Source organism: Marmota monax, unplaced genomic scaffold (assembly GCF_021218885.2).
Source record: "Marmota monax isolate L192 unplaced genomic scaffold, Marmota_monax_Labrador192_F-V1.1 WCK01_AAM20220418_F8-fsc00401, whole genome shotgun sequence".
Lineage (NCBI taxonomy): Eukaryota > Metazoa > Chordata > Mammalia > Rodentia > Sciuridae > Marmota > Marmota monax.
In genome coordinates, this window is record NW_026692020.1 from 259648 (window position 1) to 275420 (window position 15773).

The 15773-nt window shown below is 35.1% G+C and overlaps 1 protein-coding gene across 6 annotated transcripts in view; it reads left to right on the forward strand.

Moving 5' to 3' along the window:
* Positions 1 to 1546: 1546 nt before the first annotated feature.
* The window catches only part of LOC124097413 (eyes absent homolog 2-like), a 66417-nt gene continuing 52190 nt past the window's right edge, over positions 1547 to 15773 (forward strand). For 2 of the 6 annotated variants that reach the window (XR_006853199.2, XM_058582063.1), the window contains exons 1-3: positions 1547 to 1613; positions 3380 to 3587; positions 5341 to 5391. The gene's annotated coding sequence lies outside the window, so the exon portion shown is untranslated. Of the gene's footprint in view, positions 1614 to 3379; positions 3588 to 4935; positions 5392 to 14386; positions 15642 to 15773 lie in introns of those variants that run through there. The other 4 variants (XM_058582066.1, XM_058582068.1, XM_058582058.1 and 1 more) reach the window with 3 other exon arrangements.

Sequence of the window (15773 nt, forward strand, 5' to 3'; positions counted from 1 at the left end):
AAACAATTCAGTGCTATGCACTAGGTCAGCAGCTGATCATACAACAATGAGCCAACAAAGTCCCTGCCTCTTGATGAGCTTATAGACTTATTAATAAGACAGACATTTATTAGATAAGGATACACAAATATGTTGTGACAAACAAACTTACATTATCCTTCTCCTGCACATCTCTTGAACTTTGTATCTAACTCCATTATGACATTACCCTTAAACTTAATTGGTATATTTTTTCTTCTGTTAGACTTAGTTGCTTAAGGGCAGGGACAAACATTTGTGACTATAGTGTGTAAGTGGATCAGAGTTTCTGCAGTCAATCTTAATGTACATCCTGTTCTCCACACTTATTATGTATCTTTGGATAATTATTTGGCCTCTTGTGCCTCGGTTTCTTAATATATAAAATGAATGAGGATAGTTATAATATTAACCCTATAGTGCTGCAAAAGGATTAAGTCCTAGGACATGTACATAACTGAGAATAGTGCTTGACATATGGTAAGTGCTTAAGAACTATTAGCTATAATCATCTTTCCAGATCTAGTATAAACATTGTAATGTCTACTGCCTAGCTTAATAGATAAATGCATTTAACTATATCAATAATTCTGAGTTCTTTAACATAGTCAACAATTTGATAAATGACTAGTCTTAAAAATTAGTATGTGCTTTTGCCATGACATGAAATTGAAAGTTTGATTATAAAATAATCATTATTTTGCCTCTAAAAAAATTGTTGTCAGCTAAACAATGGCATAAATTATAATATCAAGTTAGAGTTAATTCAAAGATGCAACATTTTATGTGCCATTATAAAAGAAAAATCATTACCAATTAAACTGTAATAATATTTTTTGTTACTTAGAATTTTTATTTTATGTTTATTGAAATAATTTTTTTAAACTTATTTGGTCTTGGATTTTTATCGTACATCACAATATAAAGAGCAATGGACAAATTCATGCAGTCCCAAGCAATGATAATTGCATCACAATTGCTGCCTGTCTAAGAGTGATTGAAAACATCATTTATTGGATGGTACATTTTGATTTTAGAGATGATAAAAGGCACATGTTAGAATTAATGATATCACATATATATTTATATGTTACATATGATAGGGAGACCCTTAGAATATAAAGATTCCTGATTCCCTCACTTTCTCAGAAGTTGGGGTAGTCTGTGATGGGTGATGGTTTTAGCTTTGCTAAGATACATATTGCACATATTTTCTGTCAGGTGCACAGGACATGGTTCTGCAGTCAGTGAATGAATGTGGTGGGTTAAGCACTCAATTCACATAGGTATGAGTGCACCCATGCAGAAACTCACACTTTCCTTGTCATTGTATTCCTAAATATAGGAACAGGCAAAGATTTCCTGTAGCCCTCTTAAATGACAAAAGTCTATTGTGGGGTAGTTATACACAAACAAGCAAAACTACTCATGCAGCGAGGTAAGGAAGCAGGCTGGGTTACGCTTAGAGAGCAGCTGGAGAGGCTATGGCAAAGGTGGCAGCAGCTGCGTAGTTCACGTGGCAAGGTAAGGCGGAAGGCTGAGGTCCGCCTGAGTGGCAGCCTGGGCAGCGGTGGCAGCCTCCTTCAAGTGGAGAGGTAAGGTAGCGAGGCTGGGGTCCCCATGGGGGGCAGCAGGCGCAGGGGGGGCCGGCGGCGCCGCCGCGGCTGTGGCAGTTTCCTTCTGCTGCGAGGTAAGGGGCGGGGGGAGAGAGGAGAAGCCTGGGGTCCGATTGGTGGTCAGCCAGGGCAGCGGCAGCGGAACCTTCGTTCCCACAGCGAAGTAAGGCCTCGGGCTGGGGTCCGCGTGGGGGGCGTGGCGGAGGCAGCTTCCTTCCCACCGCAATGTAAGGCAGCGAGGCTGGAGTCCCCGTGGGGGCAGTGGAGGGGGGCGGCGGTGGCTCCCTTCAGGTAAGGCATGAGGCTGAGGTCTGCATGGGCGACAGCCGGGCAGCTGCAGCAGCAGCTTCCTTCCTGCCTGGAGGTAAGGCAGAGGGTCTGGGCTCCTGTGGGTGTCAGCCTGGGTGGCGGCGGCTGCTTCCTTCTTGCCCTGAGGTAAGGCAGGGTGTGTGTGGGGGGGGGGTCGGCATGGGGGGGGGGCAGCCAGGGTGGCAGCGGCGGCGACTGTGGCGGCCTCCTTCCTGCCGCGAGGTAAGGTAGCAGGGCTGAGGTCGGCTTTGGGAGCAGCTGGGGCTGCGGTAGCCGTGGCGGCAGCTTTGTTCCCGCCAGGAAGTAGGGCAGCTGGGATGGTGTCCGCGTGGGCGGCAGCTTCATTCCCGCCACAGAGTAAGGCAGCGGGGCTGGGGTCCCTGTGGGGGGCAGTAGGGGCGGCGGCAGCTTCCTTCAGGCGGCAAGGTAAGGCAGCGGGCCGGGGGTCCTGGGGGGTGGGCAGTTTGGGCGGCGGCAGTGGCAGCGGCAGCTACATTCAGGCTGGGCGTCCCACGCCACCAGTGTCTGCGAGCTGCGGGGCCTTTTGGCTGCTCCCATTACTTGGTGGCTAGGGCGGCGAGCTGTCTGTGGGCGGCCATCCCCACAAAGGGCTGCAGAGCTGCGTGGACCCCGCCAGCAGCCGCGACAGTAACAGCGGCTCGCCTATGTGGGCACAGAATTTTTTTGCAGTTCTTGGGGCATTGTTGTTTTCTTGGGCTTTTACCCCTCTTTACGTTAATTTTGGATAAAATGTCCCCCGTGATGTAAAGATTGAGCAAGGAACCTTGGTGATGTGGGGAGCTTTGCAGAAAGTGCAGTTTGGATTCTGCTTTTCCTATGGTGGCAGCTGGGTCTTGGCTGGATGAATCTTCACTGCTGGCCTTCGAAAAGGCTAGGGCAGCTTGTTAGTTGAGTTTTAAATTGCCCAGTGTTGTGTTTAAAGGTTTTACGTGCATAGAAGAGGAATGTTCACCTTAAATAAGCATATGAGCGATTAACAGGGTATGTTTTCCTCTGGGAAAGGGAATTTGGTAGCTGTGACCCATGTTAGTCTGGGAATATTTAGACGTGTAGTGAATTTTAACATTTTTCATAAAAATCTGTTATTTACAGTGTGTCATATGTTGTTAATACTCCTTGCCTTAAATTCCCCAGCAAATATTTTTCATGCCTTCTGAGAAAGTAGACAATTGATAGATTATCCAAGGAATGGAAAAAAATGTGAGTGGGTGATTTCGGACAATCCCTGAGAGCTGGCATTGTAAGACTCATCCTATCCCCAGTAACATTTTCATACAATAAATGTGAACACTTTTGAAGCCTTTTTATAAAGATACAATTTGGGAATGATATTAAGATAAGGAAAAGCTGTTGATTGATTTCTTATATTAACATTTCTTCCCTCTTCTCTTTTCTCTTTAAAAAATTTTTCCAAGTGATAACTTCATCAAGATGGCCAGTGATAAGCAAATGTCCTATGATGAAAGCCCCAGCACCAGTAGTGGCAGTTCAGATGCGGACCAGCAAGACCCTGCTGCTCCAGAGCCTGAAGATCAAGAAGAAAGAACCTTCTGCCACCCAGCGGAAGAAGAGCACCAAACTCTCTAGCAAAACCACTGCTAAGTTATCCACTAGTGCTAAAAGGTAACATTGTCAGGTTGTCTTCCAAGCAATTGGATGGTTTTATTTTTACATCAAGAACAATACTCCAGAAATACTTCATGACCAATTTTATTTGTACTTGAATGAATTGTCATCCTTTAGGGAGCATGAAAACGTCCTCACTAAAATTATGCTTCTAAGCAAACTTATTCTGTACTTTGGTAATTTCAGGAAGAGTCCTAGAGACTGAATTCTCATCCTGACAGTTTAAGGAGTTGGCAAGGAAAATATGTGAAACTGAATTAGATGGTACATTGGGGATGTGTCCTTTTGTGAGTTATACTCTTGAGTGAAATTAGCACGTGTTCACGTGGGTGTCAGTCCAGGCATCTGTGGTGGCAGCTTCATGAAAGGAAATGTGTCACTTTTCATGAAAGGAAATGATCAAAAAAGTTTATATTTGCTAAAAAATGTTGAATGTCAGGCCTTGGCTTTTTTTGAAAGCAGATTTTAAATTTCCTAATTTTTCAAACAAGTCTTTAAATCCTGCATAATAGGCATAAATTTTGTAGTTATAGTTATCCCTCCTTGTTCTTGTGAGACCAAGTAAAACAGAAAAATAGCCATTAACAATCTCAGGTGTCACTTGGCTGTTAAAACTTTGCACATCTTTAAAACTCGTGGATGTTCTTGACATAGTAGTGAAAATCAACAGCAGGAAAAAAACATTTTGTTGGTTGTAAGTGAAAGATTATTTGTTTCCTGCTGACTTTTATTTTCTATGATGGCAAAAAAAAAAAAATCCATCAATGGGACTCCATCAGTGATAGTTGATGTATTGAGTAGAACTCTTGTATCAAACATAAAATGTACCTATAGCATTACCTAATGTTGATGTTTTGTTGTTTTTCATTGATCACAACTAAAAGAAAAAGAAAATATAAAAACTGATCAATTATTGCCTTTTATAGTGATTCATGTTCTTATTTTTCTATACATTTTACTGTCATTGCGCAATTAATCAAACACTAATGAACTTGAGAATATTATATTGAATAGCAGCAGTCCTTGAAATAATTTAAAATTCTTCTCAGTGTGTTGTAATCTTGTGGAGAGAACATTAAAAAACTTTTGAAAACATTTTAAATTTCAAGAAAATCAGAGAAATGCTCTTTTTCCCCTTACCTCAAGGCCCTCTTTCCTCCAAGAGTATGAAATTTAAATTTACATGCTGTATCTAAGATCAGAGAAAAGAAATGGTTAAATAAGATTGCTAAAGTAGTCTTTGGAAGTTTTTCATTGGTAAAGGTATTTGTAAATTTTAAACTTTTTTTAAAAACAGATAAAATATTGACAAAACTATTAATGTGCTCTTGCAATAGCTTTCTAATTTTTACCACAGTAAAAGTGGATTGAAGTCATTGTCAAAAATATTCTAGTCTTTTCCTCCTTCCGTTTTGTCTCATTTGCATATAAGCTTGAGAAGAGAATTTCTTTGGTAAAAAGAGTTTTAAAATAGACTTTATATCCTTTTGTTGAGTAGTAGTGGAGGACTTTCTCAAATCAGGTGTAAATGACTTACCTATTTACAGTAGCAAGTGAGAAAAAAGCTGCAATTTTCTGTTAAGGAGTTTGGGTTATGCCTCTGAGAACAAAGAGGAAGCAGCCATGTTAGCATTACTGAAGGCAAAACCAGCCTTGAATTTACCTGCATGATGGTAGAGGGCAGTCTGATTTTTTGGTTATTCTGTAGACTGTCTCAAATCCTTTTTGTCTGTTCCTATTTCACTAACAGAATTCAGAAGGAGCTAGCTGAAATAACCCTTAATCCTCCTCCTAACTGCAGGTAAGAAACAAATTTTGTTGTTTTGATTTCTAAATTGTGGAACGATATCATGAGATTAATGTATTATCTTTGTATGTATGTGCAGCACAGAAGAGGCTAGATAGCTATATTTGCTTCCTTAAAGCTTTGCAAGTGCTTTAAACAAAAATTGCTTAGGTGAATTAAATTAAATTAGGAGAAAAATACTCTTTAGCATGTATCATATATTCTGTACTTATGAATATACTGATCTTGTGCTTCTTGCTGAGATTTGTTTGAGTGGTGTTGATTTTTATGTTATTTTTCTGTGGAATATATTTAGTCACAAGTATTTTGTAGAAACCTGTAAGGTTTTAAGTTTTAAAGTTATTGCTTGTGTGCAATCTGAACTGATTTTCCAAATTTAGAAATTGTTGAATATGGTGTTACAAAATGTAAAAGCATTAAACAGGAGTATAGTTGTTTCTGTTTGATTTATTCAGTAACTTGCCTAAAGGACAAATTTTATGTGCTAAGCTATGGTTGTACTTGTTATTTTCTAGAAAACACATAGTTGGAATTATTTACATTTTAAGCAAATATCCTAATGACTTGGGAAAATTCTTAGCAGTAAATTAATTGGAATTGTGAGAAGAATCAAATTCAGTGGAACTCAGAATTTAAGATTGGTTGACAAATTGTATTAAAAGTAGCTGGTTGATTTTTTTTTTTCATTTGTGTCTTATATAGTATTCTGTTTATTTTTGAATGGTGACTGTATGGTTGACAAAATTTATCAACTTTAGAGAGCAATATTATAAATAAATTGCATAGAAGTATGTGCTCAAGAATGAGAGGGGAAGGGATGCTAGAATTAAGGCAGTGTTATGATGTGATATAAAAATTTTTTGGTGTTTAACCTGTGTTTTTGCTACAAATTGTGTTTGCTCATGTTGATCAGCACCATCTCTGAAGTCTACTTGAGACATAATAAGGAATAATCCATTTGCTACTTATTGTGTGTGTTAACCAGATCCCCAGAGAAGGGGGATCTGATCCTGATTTATCCAGTGAATTAACAGTTTTGCTTATATTTGTAGTTGCAGCCATTTCAGTTCAAAAAGGAGACATGAATGTGAACTAATTATAAACAGAGTGGTATGTCAGATCTCAAAATATTACTTAAAAAGTATACTGCTCAATAGTATAGCCACTAGCCACATTCTGACTATGGACCAGGTTGTTGTGGTTAGTTGAAAGTGTGATATGCTGTAAGTGTGAAATGCATACTGGATTTTGAAAACTTAGTACAAGTTGTAAAAGAATAAATATTTTAAAGATATTTATTACATGTTGAAATAATATTTGGCATGTTTAATAAGTGTTTTAAAAATTGTATTTTTTATCATTTTAGCATAGTTATTAGAAAATTCAAAATTACGTGTGTAACTTGCATTATAATTCTGTTGAACAGTATTGCTTTAGAGAAGAAGTAAATCAGTATTTCTTTTAGCCTTCTAAATGGTGTGTCAAATCTGTACCATTTAGGAGGTCAAGTTAAATTTGCTCTGTGGAAGAATCACTTAACTTTCAGAGTATATTCTGATAATTTCCATTACGAAAGATGTAAAGATCTGTCAATTTAAAACTCACATGTCTTAAAGTTGCATGTCAGGTCAAACGTTTTTAAGGGTCTCTGTTGATTTTCTGCAAATGGCTTAAACCAGTGTATGAATATACATCTAGAGAACATAGTAGACATATTGAATGCTTTCAGAGCAGTAATGTACTGGTGCATTTGGTAAAGGAATGTGCTTTAAGTGTTTAACCAAGGACTGGTTCCACAAGGTCACAGGATTATTTTAGATGGAGTAAAATCTTTCTGTGAAATAGAAAGTAAGTTTCACTTATAACATATTTTTTTCTCTTTATATACCAGATTTCATTTAAGTTCATGAAATAATACTTAACATTTAGTGATTTAACTAGTGAAGCAGTAAAACTTTGGCTTGCTTGTGTACAGTAACATGGAATACTTATATCTATTTTCTTTTGTCACAGTCTTTGGTGACTGTTGGCTATTGAAAAGGACATCTTTTAACTTCTCTACTTCTTTAATATCTGAGTTTCTTTGTGGCTGTGTAAGTGATTCAGAAAAAAAAAACAAATGTAAAATACAAGTTTCTTAGGAAATTAGAAGATGTTTCTTACTACTTTGGGGAGAGTCTTTTTTCCATATACCTCATATGTAAAATAATGCAGATGCTTTTGTGTGTCTTTGGATTCTTCTGGGTAGAAGGTTAGTTCTTGTAATTTTGATAGAAAAGCCTAAATTTGTATTGTGTTTTTGCTTTCATGCCAGAAACTGCAATAGATTGTGGTATTATATTTCTTTTAACTCATAGCTGCATAAATGAGAATTTTAGCTTTATGGTAGTTGTATTATTTAGATTTGTTAATTTATGTTGTAATTAAAAATGGGATTCCACAATCATAAGTACATTTAGAATTTGTGGGTTAATATTGCATGAGACCTTTGAAAACTTATGCTTGCTACTTCCAGGTGCAAGTGCAATTATTTAATTATGGCTTTTGGTATGGTGTGTGTGTGTGTGTGTGTGTGTGTGTGTGTATAAACTTGTCAAAGTATGTGACATTGTTAATTATCCCTCAGGGAAGAAATGTTAAATATATCTGGGTACATTCAGGAAAATGTTGAATGAGATATAGGAAAACCAGAATTATTTGTACTAGGGAGATTTGTCTTAAATCCCATCTTTTGATTTAATTAATAAGTTATTCTTTAGTTACATAATTAGGTCTAATATACACATCCAGGATGGACTTTGGGTAGATATCATTGTCAAATTAAATGCATGACTTTGAAAGTGTTTGATTATATGTCAATAGGAATACTTCTTTTTCTTTTAGTAAAAAAAAAGGTTGATAAAGATGTAATTTCTAATGATTTGATGGTATTTTAGGTTTTAAGTATTGAAGGCCTGTGGGCCAATGCATTTTAAACACAGAGAAATAATATATGTTTTTTGGTTTACGTTTATACTTTTTACATTCTACATTTTAGATTAGGGTATAAAAATCAATTCACCAGTGAGTGTGAAGGGAAATTATTATGAACATCCCTTTGTTTTACAGAAAGTTATGGACAAGAGTTGTTTAGTAATATGTTGACATTTATGTTCTATTTATCAAAGGATATGCTTCCTTTTCCACTTACAGTCAGCACTTGTGTAAACAGCAAAAGTTTAGAAAGGTGCTGGATTTCTAAGTTAACCTTGAATTTCTTTTCCTGTATAGAGGGTACAAACATGTACTCCTAAATATTAATGGGTTTGGACTGAATCTATGTTAAAGAAGATATTCAGGAGTAATTGTAAATCATTTTTCGATCCAATAAGGATCCAATTTAACCACATAAATTGGATCCTTATTGGGGGGTAGATATTACAGTTTCAAGTTTATATTAATCATATGTTGACTAGCAAAACCTGAAATCAGCTACTATAATACTTGTAAATACTATAATACTTGCAAATTTTGTTAACTTCCCTTCTTAAAAGAAAGAAAAAGAAGTAGCATAAGTTCTAAATCAGAAGTTGGCAATTTGCACATAAGAGTAATTTTCTGAGGATAAACTGTGTTTCTGATGGTTGCCATATCTCTCACTATTGTCCAATGTAGATTAGAACTTTGCTAATTAAAGGGTGATCTTCAGACTAGCAACATCTCTATCACAGGTGTGATTGTTAAAACTCAGAATGTTGTTTTCCCCTAACCAGAAGTACTGAGTCGGAATCTGAATTTAATAAGATTGCTAACTGAATTGTGTGTCTATTGAGGTTGGAAAAATCCTGCTACTGAAGCAAGACTGTTCAGATCCATGTTGTGCCACTATTGGCATGCACTTTATATAAGTTATAGGATTTTTTTTCTTCAGTTTTCCAAGTTGTAAAATGAAGATTAAGTTGATCTCCCCATTGTAGAATTGTTGTGAGGATGAAATGAATTTGTTGAAAGTTTTGTTAATCACATAAATTGGATCCCTAAAGTGGATACAGCATGATAAAAGTAGGTGAGACAGTTTAGCAGCATGCCCTCACTCTTGCTGGTGTTTGCTCCAGTGCATCCACATCCTACTTATAGGAATAATTACATCTTAATTCATCATCTAATTATTGAGTACATATCAAGCAGTTTGTTTTTAAAGTGAATAAAAGCAGGTTTTTTAAAACTTGAGTTAAAACAGAAAATTAACCTAAAAGTGTTGATCACAGATGAACAAATACTCAATCCCTTCCAAAAAAAAATGTGTAAACTTAATAATACTTAAAAAGAATGCCTTGGGGCTGGGGCTGTAGCTTAGTGGCAGAATGCTTGCCTAGCATGTGTGAGGCACTGGGTTTGATCCTGAGCACCACATAAAAAAATAAAATAAAATATATGCATTCTGTCCTTCTACAACTACAAAAATGTTTTAAAAAGTATTTATAAGAATACTATGACTATGACTGCCCAGTAAAGTATAATAAATTTTTTTAGATAGTTGTATTAGTTAATGTTTTCCCCTCTTTAAATATCCCATTTTAAGAGTTTGTGATTTTATTCAGAATGCAGTAATTTCAATATTTGTAAAATTTACATTCATAATAGTATAGTTTACCAATTACTTCAATATAATGTAGTGTAATTCCAGGCAAAACAGTGAGTTGGAATTCAAAAAAAATATTAAATAATTCATATTCTTTACTTTTTTCATAATTGTGATATTTAATATTATTCACTTAAAGATTATTTAGCTATCATTTCTATTTGCTTATAGGAAGTAGTTGATAATTACAGTAATCCTAATTGTGTCTCCCATATATGCCAATGGAGCAGAAGGACTCAGTTACCATTGAATGACTCAAAACATTTATCCAAAGGAGTGATTGATTGAAAATAATATCTCCCCCACATAGGGTCACATTTTTATTAGCTGTCTATTATGTTCAATGAAGATAATGTAAGGAGAAAGTGGGTGAAAACCTTGGGTACTTTTTAAAAACCTAAATGGTTATTTCAAAGCAACATGCAGCAAATTGTTAATTTTCTTTTTGCAAGTAAATGATTGGTACCTTATTCTCTCCTTGAATGTGTTGCTGTAACAGAATGTAAATTATGTTTAATTATGAGGAAAATCAACATGTCTTGCTTAGAGTACAAGAGCATTCAGATTGAGAAAACTGAATGGGAAAACTTTATCTTCCATTCTACTCTTTTCTACAAATATGATATAACAAAACCACTTGTGGATCTATTAGATCTACAGGCATATAAAGTGATGATTTTTTCTTTCCATATTTATTTAGACAATAATTGTATTTGGGGGTGCTGGGCATGTGGCTCAGTGATACAGTGTTTGCATAGCATGTGCAACACCCTGCGTTCAATCCTAAGCACCACATAAAAATAAATAAATAAAATAAAGGTATGTGTCCAACTACGACTAAAAATTAAATTTAAAAAAGAATTGTGTTTATGCATTTCAATAGAATTTAAAAGATGAAATATCTTTAAACATTTAATGTTTCTTTTGCATCTGGATCACAGAAGTTTTTGCCTCTTCCCCCATATTCATAGTCAAGAGATAGTTGACAATACCTGGAGACATTTTGCTTTTCGAAACTTGGGGAAAAACGCTCTAGTATACAACAAAGAATTGTCTCCCTTCAGTAGATCTTAATGAAATAAAACATATATATGTTTCTGTTATGTTTTACTAGGAATATTGAAGTAACTTGTGACTACAGAATGCAAGTCACCTTTGTATTGTCTTAGTGATGAAAATAAAAACCAAATGAAGAGCATGGCTTTCTCACCAGTGTGTAATTTAGTGTCAAAATCTAATATAATGTAATCATCACTTTCTGCAATCATAGAAAATAATGTAATTGCCTCTTCAGAAAAAGGTGAGAAGAGAGTATCAATATCAAATTTGGAGAAATGGTAAGAGTAAGGGAAGCATCTGGAAGAGATGGGAAGGATCAGTCTCTAACCACAAATTCTGCACCACCTCCTACCACATATCAGGCTTTCTAAAACTTTACTTTTTATTTCTTGCCTTAGATAACTTAGCTAAAATTATTCCAAAATTATGGAAAATAAATGTAATTTTCCATAATTAAACTTTTGTTTTCCATAACACATTAAAAGGAAAATTAATAAAAACATACATAATAAATTCTTGTTTGATATAATCATTTAAATACCTTTTTTAGACAGCAGTAATTCAAACAAAAAATACTTCCCTTACTTAAAATGTAACATTTTATATTAATGAATCAGGAGGCTAAAACACTGAAATTGTCAGACTCAGTAAATCCTTCCAATATTTCATCTATAGAGGCACAGCAAACACTTAGTGTAAATTATAAAAGGTTTTTTTTAATATATAAATTCCAGGTCAAAATATATCAAATCAAACATATATCAACTTTACTTCTCAATTTACTTTTCAATTTACTTCTCAATGTAATCATATTTTGTTGACTCTAAATAACATCATCTGGTAACTGATAATGACATTAAAATTTGTATCATCTTTCTGCTAAAATATAGTAAGCTCTACTCTGAGCCCCTCATTCATGGGTCTTACATCATGTTATCCCATCGTCAGCAATAAAGCCAATGAGATTATTCTAAAATGTAAATGTCCCCATGTTATTCCTGTCTTTGCTTAAGAATAAAATCTGAGTTTATTAAAGGACCAAGCAATGTACTCTCTAATTTCTCTTTTGCCTGTTTTCCCTTTGTTATAGAAATATATTGTGCATTTCAATCAAATTAAAGTCTTTCAGTTCCCTTAACTGTCTAATATATTTCTAGTTAGGCAGATGATGATGCACCTCCTGAAATCCTATTTTCTTTTCACAGACCTCTCAGTCTCACTCTGCTCCATCTGGAAATAACCAACTCCTCTTTTGTGATCCTTATAAAATCTCCCTTTTGTGAACATACACTTTATACAGTCAACTTGATGACTTGCTACTTCCCGTCAGTTCTATTTTGGAAATATTTGCAAAACTGCATTTATTACCTCATATCACAGTTATTCATTCACATCACTATTTCCATTTGCTGACTATGAAAGACAATCTTTCTGGTTTTGGCATCTGCCTTGGCAGCAGCAGTCCAAGCAGACAGCCTGGAAGACCTCCTATTGGGCTTCTTCTTAGCCTCACATTCTTCAGAGCTGACCTTCCTCTGGAGCTTCCTGGCTGAGAGCACAAGGCTCACGCAGGTGCTGCAGGCAGTGGCTCTCAGGAACCTTCTGAAACTGTGCTGCCTGACCACTGCTGCTGTTCCCACCACATGAGTTGCTGCGACACACCAAGTATTCAATTATTTTAATGCAGTTTTTACCATAATTGAGACATAACTATAGGCAATTTTAAATCTCTAAATTTTGTGATTTTAGCTACAACACACCTTATAAAAATCAAATCCTTACTATAATGTTTTGTTTATTCTGCTTTCTAAGTAAGTTCTCATTTTGTCATTATTGCCAGTGCTTACAACCCTCCTTTCTCTTATCTCTAGCCTAGAGAACAGTGACCTGCCCCTAGTTGCTCTTCCTGTCATGAGCCTCTCTCAAGTGTGCCATTCTCCCCTCTCACAAGCATTAGTTTCTAAAATAAACATTTAACCATGCCATACCCACAAAAGTAAGAAAGTATTCTATTATTTATGCAATAAACTCAATATTTATTCATACGTCCCCCAGCTCTTCCAAGCATGATCACAAATAATCTTCCAAATTCCCTGTAGGAAGAAACTCAGGCCCACTAATACTTGTACACATAATTCCTTTGCTTCACACAATTCCTACCTCTTCTGATTTTTATTGCTTCTCTGTCTCTATTTATGCTCAACATTTGCCAACATAGCCTCCATTGCCTCTAGCTCTTTAAGCTCCACCTTGAATTCTCTTTTTTTCATGCCCCAAAGAATTTCTGTGGTACCATCATTACTTTCCCATCCTAATAGAAGTGAGAGCTTATTAATCTAATTTCCATATACCTTTTCAAAAGCTTTAATCACAACATTAAGTGTGCTTTGTCTCAGTTTTTACAAATAGATATCTTCTCCATTATGATGTAAATTCTTTCAAGATTGGTATCATATTGTATCATTCTTTATATCATCAACATCTAGTATATAAAAGGAAGAATGAAAGAATAATCTAAATATAAAATATATCTAAAGTTTCTAGTTGCTATGTATTATATCTAATATTCAGAGCTATAATATTAATTCTATATTTTGTGATGAGGAACTTTTCTTACAATAATTCTACAGTGCAAGTGGACACAAACTTTAAAGCCCAAATGAAAGCCCCACACCACTTACTTTCCCCAGTAATAAATGCTAATTTTGGATTAGGCTAATAAAATCTAACCCTCCATTAGATAGATGATTTCTGAATATTCTTGAATAAATTACCTCTTAAACAGAATAAAATTAGAATGGCATTCACTTTTTTAATTAGCAATTTTTAAGACAGGCAGAGATACAATTTACATACTTAAATACACCCGTCTATTATACATATATATTATATATTATACATATCATACATATATTTTTGTCAGACCTACTATTTCTCTATCCTCTAATAGATAATGAAACAAAGGTACTTGAGTTTCTCAAGTGGAAAATAATGCTTCTATGGATGTGGGGCATAGTTTTTAATTGCCTGCTATTACCTATGGAATAAATTTAAAAGAAGAGTTAAGTCTGATCACTTAGAAATGCTTGGTTTTAATGCTTATAAAAATTGAACTTACACATATTCTGAAAAACACATTTTTTAAATCAAACTTAAGCTCATTTCACTTTCTCTCTTTAATATGTCATCAACACAAAAGCTTTTATCTCTTCCACTCTAAAAAAGAATATGTTATTGTGGATAAGTGAAGGAAACAGCAAAATTATAAAAATTAAATATTCTGTGTCACAAGTCTTTTATGAGGAATAACATTTGTTTGATTTTTATTTTTTGAAAACTAAACATGTAAATACTAATACTTTAAAAATTGGGATGGAACTTTTTGATGTCTGTTACCAGTATCCTTATTTTAACTGTGTCACAAAGGGCAAATTGTGCCCATCAGGCCAAGAAACTACTCCTACATATTACACAAGAGAACTTAAAAATAATCTAAGAGAAATTGGACAGTGGCATTTGCAAAATCAAGCAGCATGATACAAAAATTTGAGATCTATCTGTGTAAGTCAGTAGGATGATTTTATTCAAAGAGAAAAAAATCTCCACTATCTCTCAGATTGGCAAAATCAGTTTCCTTTGTCATAAAATTGCTTAAAATTCCAAAAGGTAACATTGATACATCAGTGACTTGTTCAGATGGCTATCCCCTACCTTACCTAAGCCAATTAACATCACTAGAAATTTTGTTCATATTGATTTGCCTTTCTTAAAGTATAAGCAGGAAGAATTCCTCACTGTCTCAAAACCTGCTATTTTTTTCCTCAATTATTTTTTGACTTCCTGGCTTTTAAGTAGATGGAATAATATTTAATGCTCACACAACTGGGGCATCTGAAAATGAAGGGAAGTCCATCTTCCTTAGCCACTCTGTCCTGGTGGATGACTCCAGGTTCCAGTGCCAAAACACATCAGGAGAAAAACTTTGTCTCAGAAGTATCTTATTGTGTGTTAAAATGGCAAAAATATCAAACTGAGGTGGGTATTTGTTTTTTAGAATGCAACATAATTACAAAATGTACTAAATTAATTTCCCAAAATAGTCTAATAAGCGCTCTCAGAAATTCCAGTGATGCAGTGGTTATTTGCATTTTCCTGATTTTATTCTATTTTTTCCTCAGAGGGAGACCTATGTCCAAAGGGAACAAGCCCTATCAATTGAGTGTCATAGCAATCAGGCAGAAGCTTCAACATATCAAAATGCCAGAAATCAGACAACAGAGAGAGAAGATGAACGTTTAAATAATAGAAAACTCTTCAGTAGCACTGAAGTTTAGTATAGAAAGAAAAAGGGAGGTGAGAAGAAACTAAATAGTTAATCAGGAAATAATTTATGAAGAATTTTATAATGCCTTCCATCCCTTGTACTAAGTAATTAAAGTTTTAAGTATAAAATACAGGCTATTTTTACATTTTGGACAGACTGGCTCTGCTGCAGTGTGGAAATTTGTCTTGGATGGGAGCCAGAGCAACAGACAGAGATCATTCATTCATCCTGTTGTTTCAGGTATCTACTTACCAGTTAATGGTGTCTTGATCTCAGGCAGTTTCTGGACCTCAGCATTATGACAGTTCTATATTGCAGAATTCTGTGCTGTTGGGGGTTTTGCTGTAAAATGTAGTAGTTTATCAGTAACCA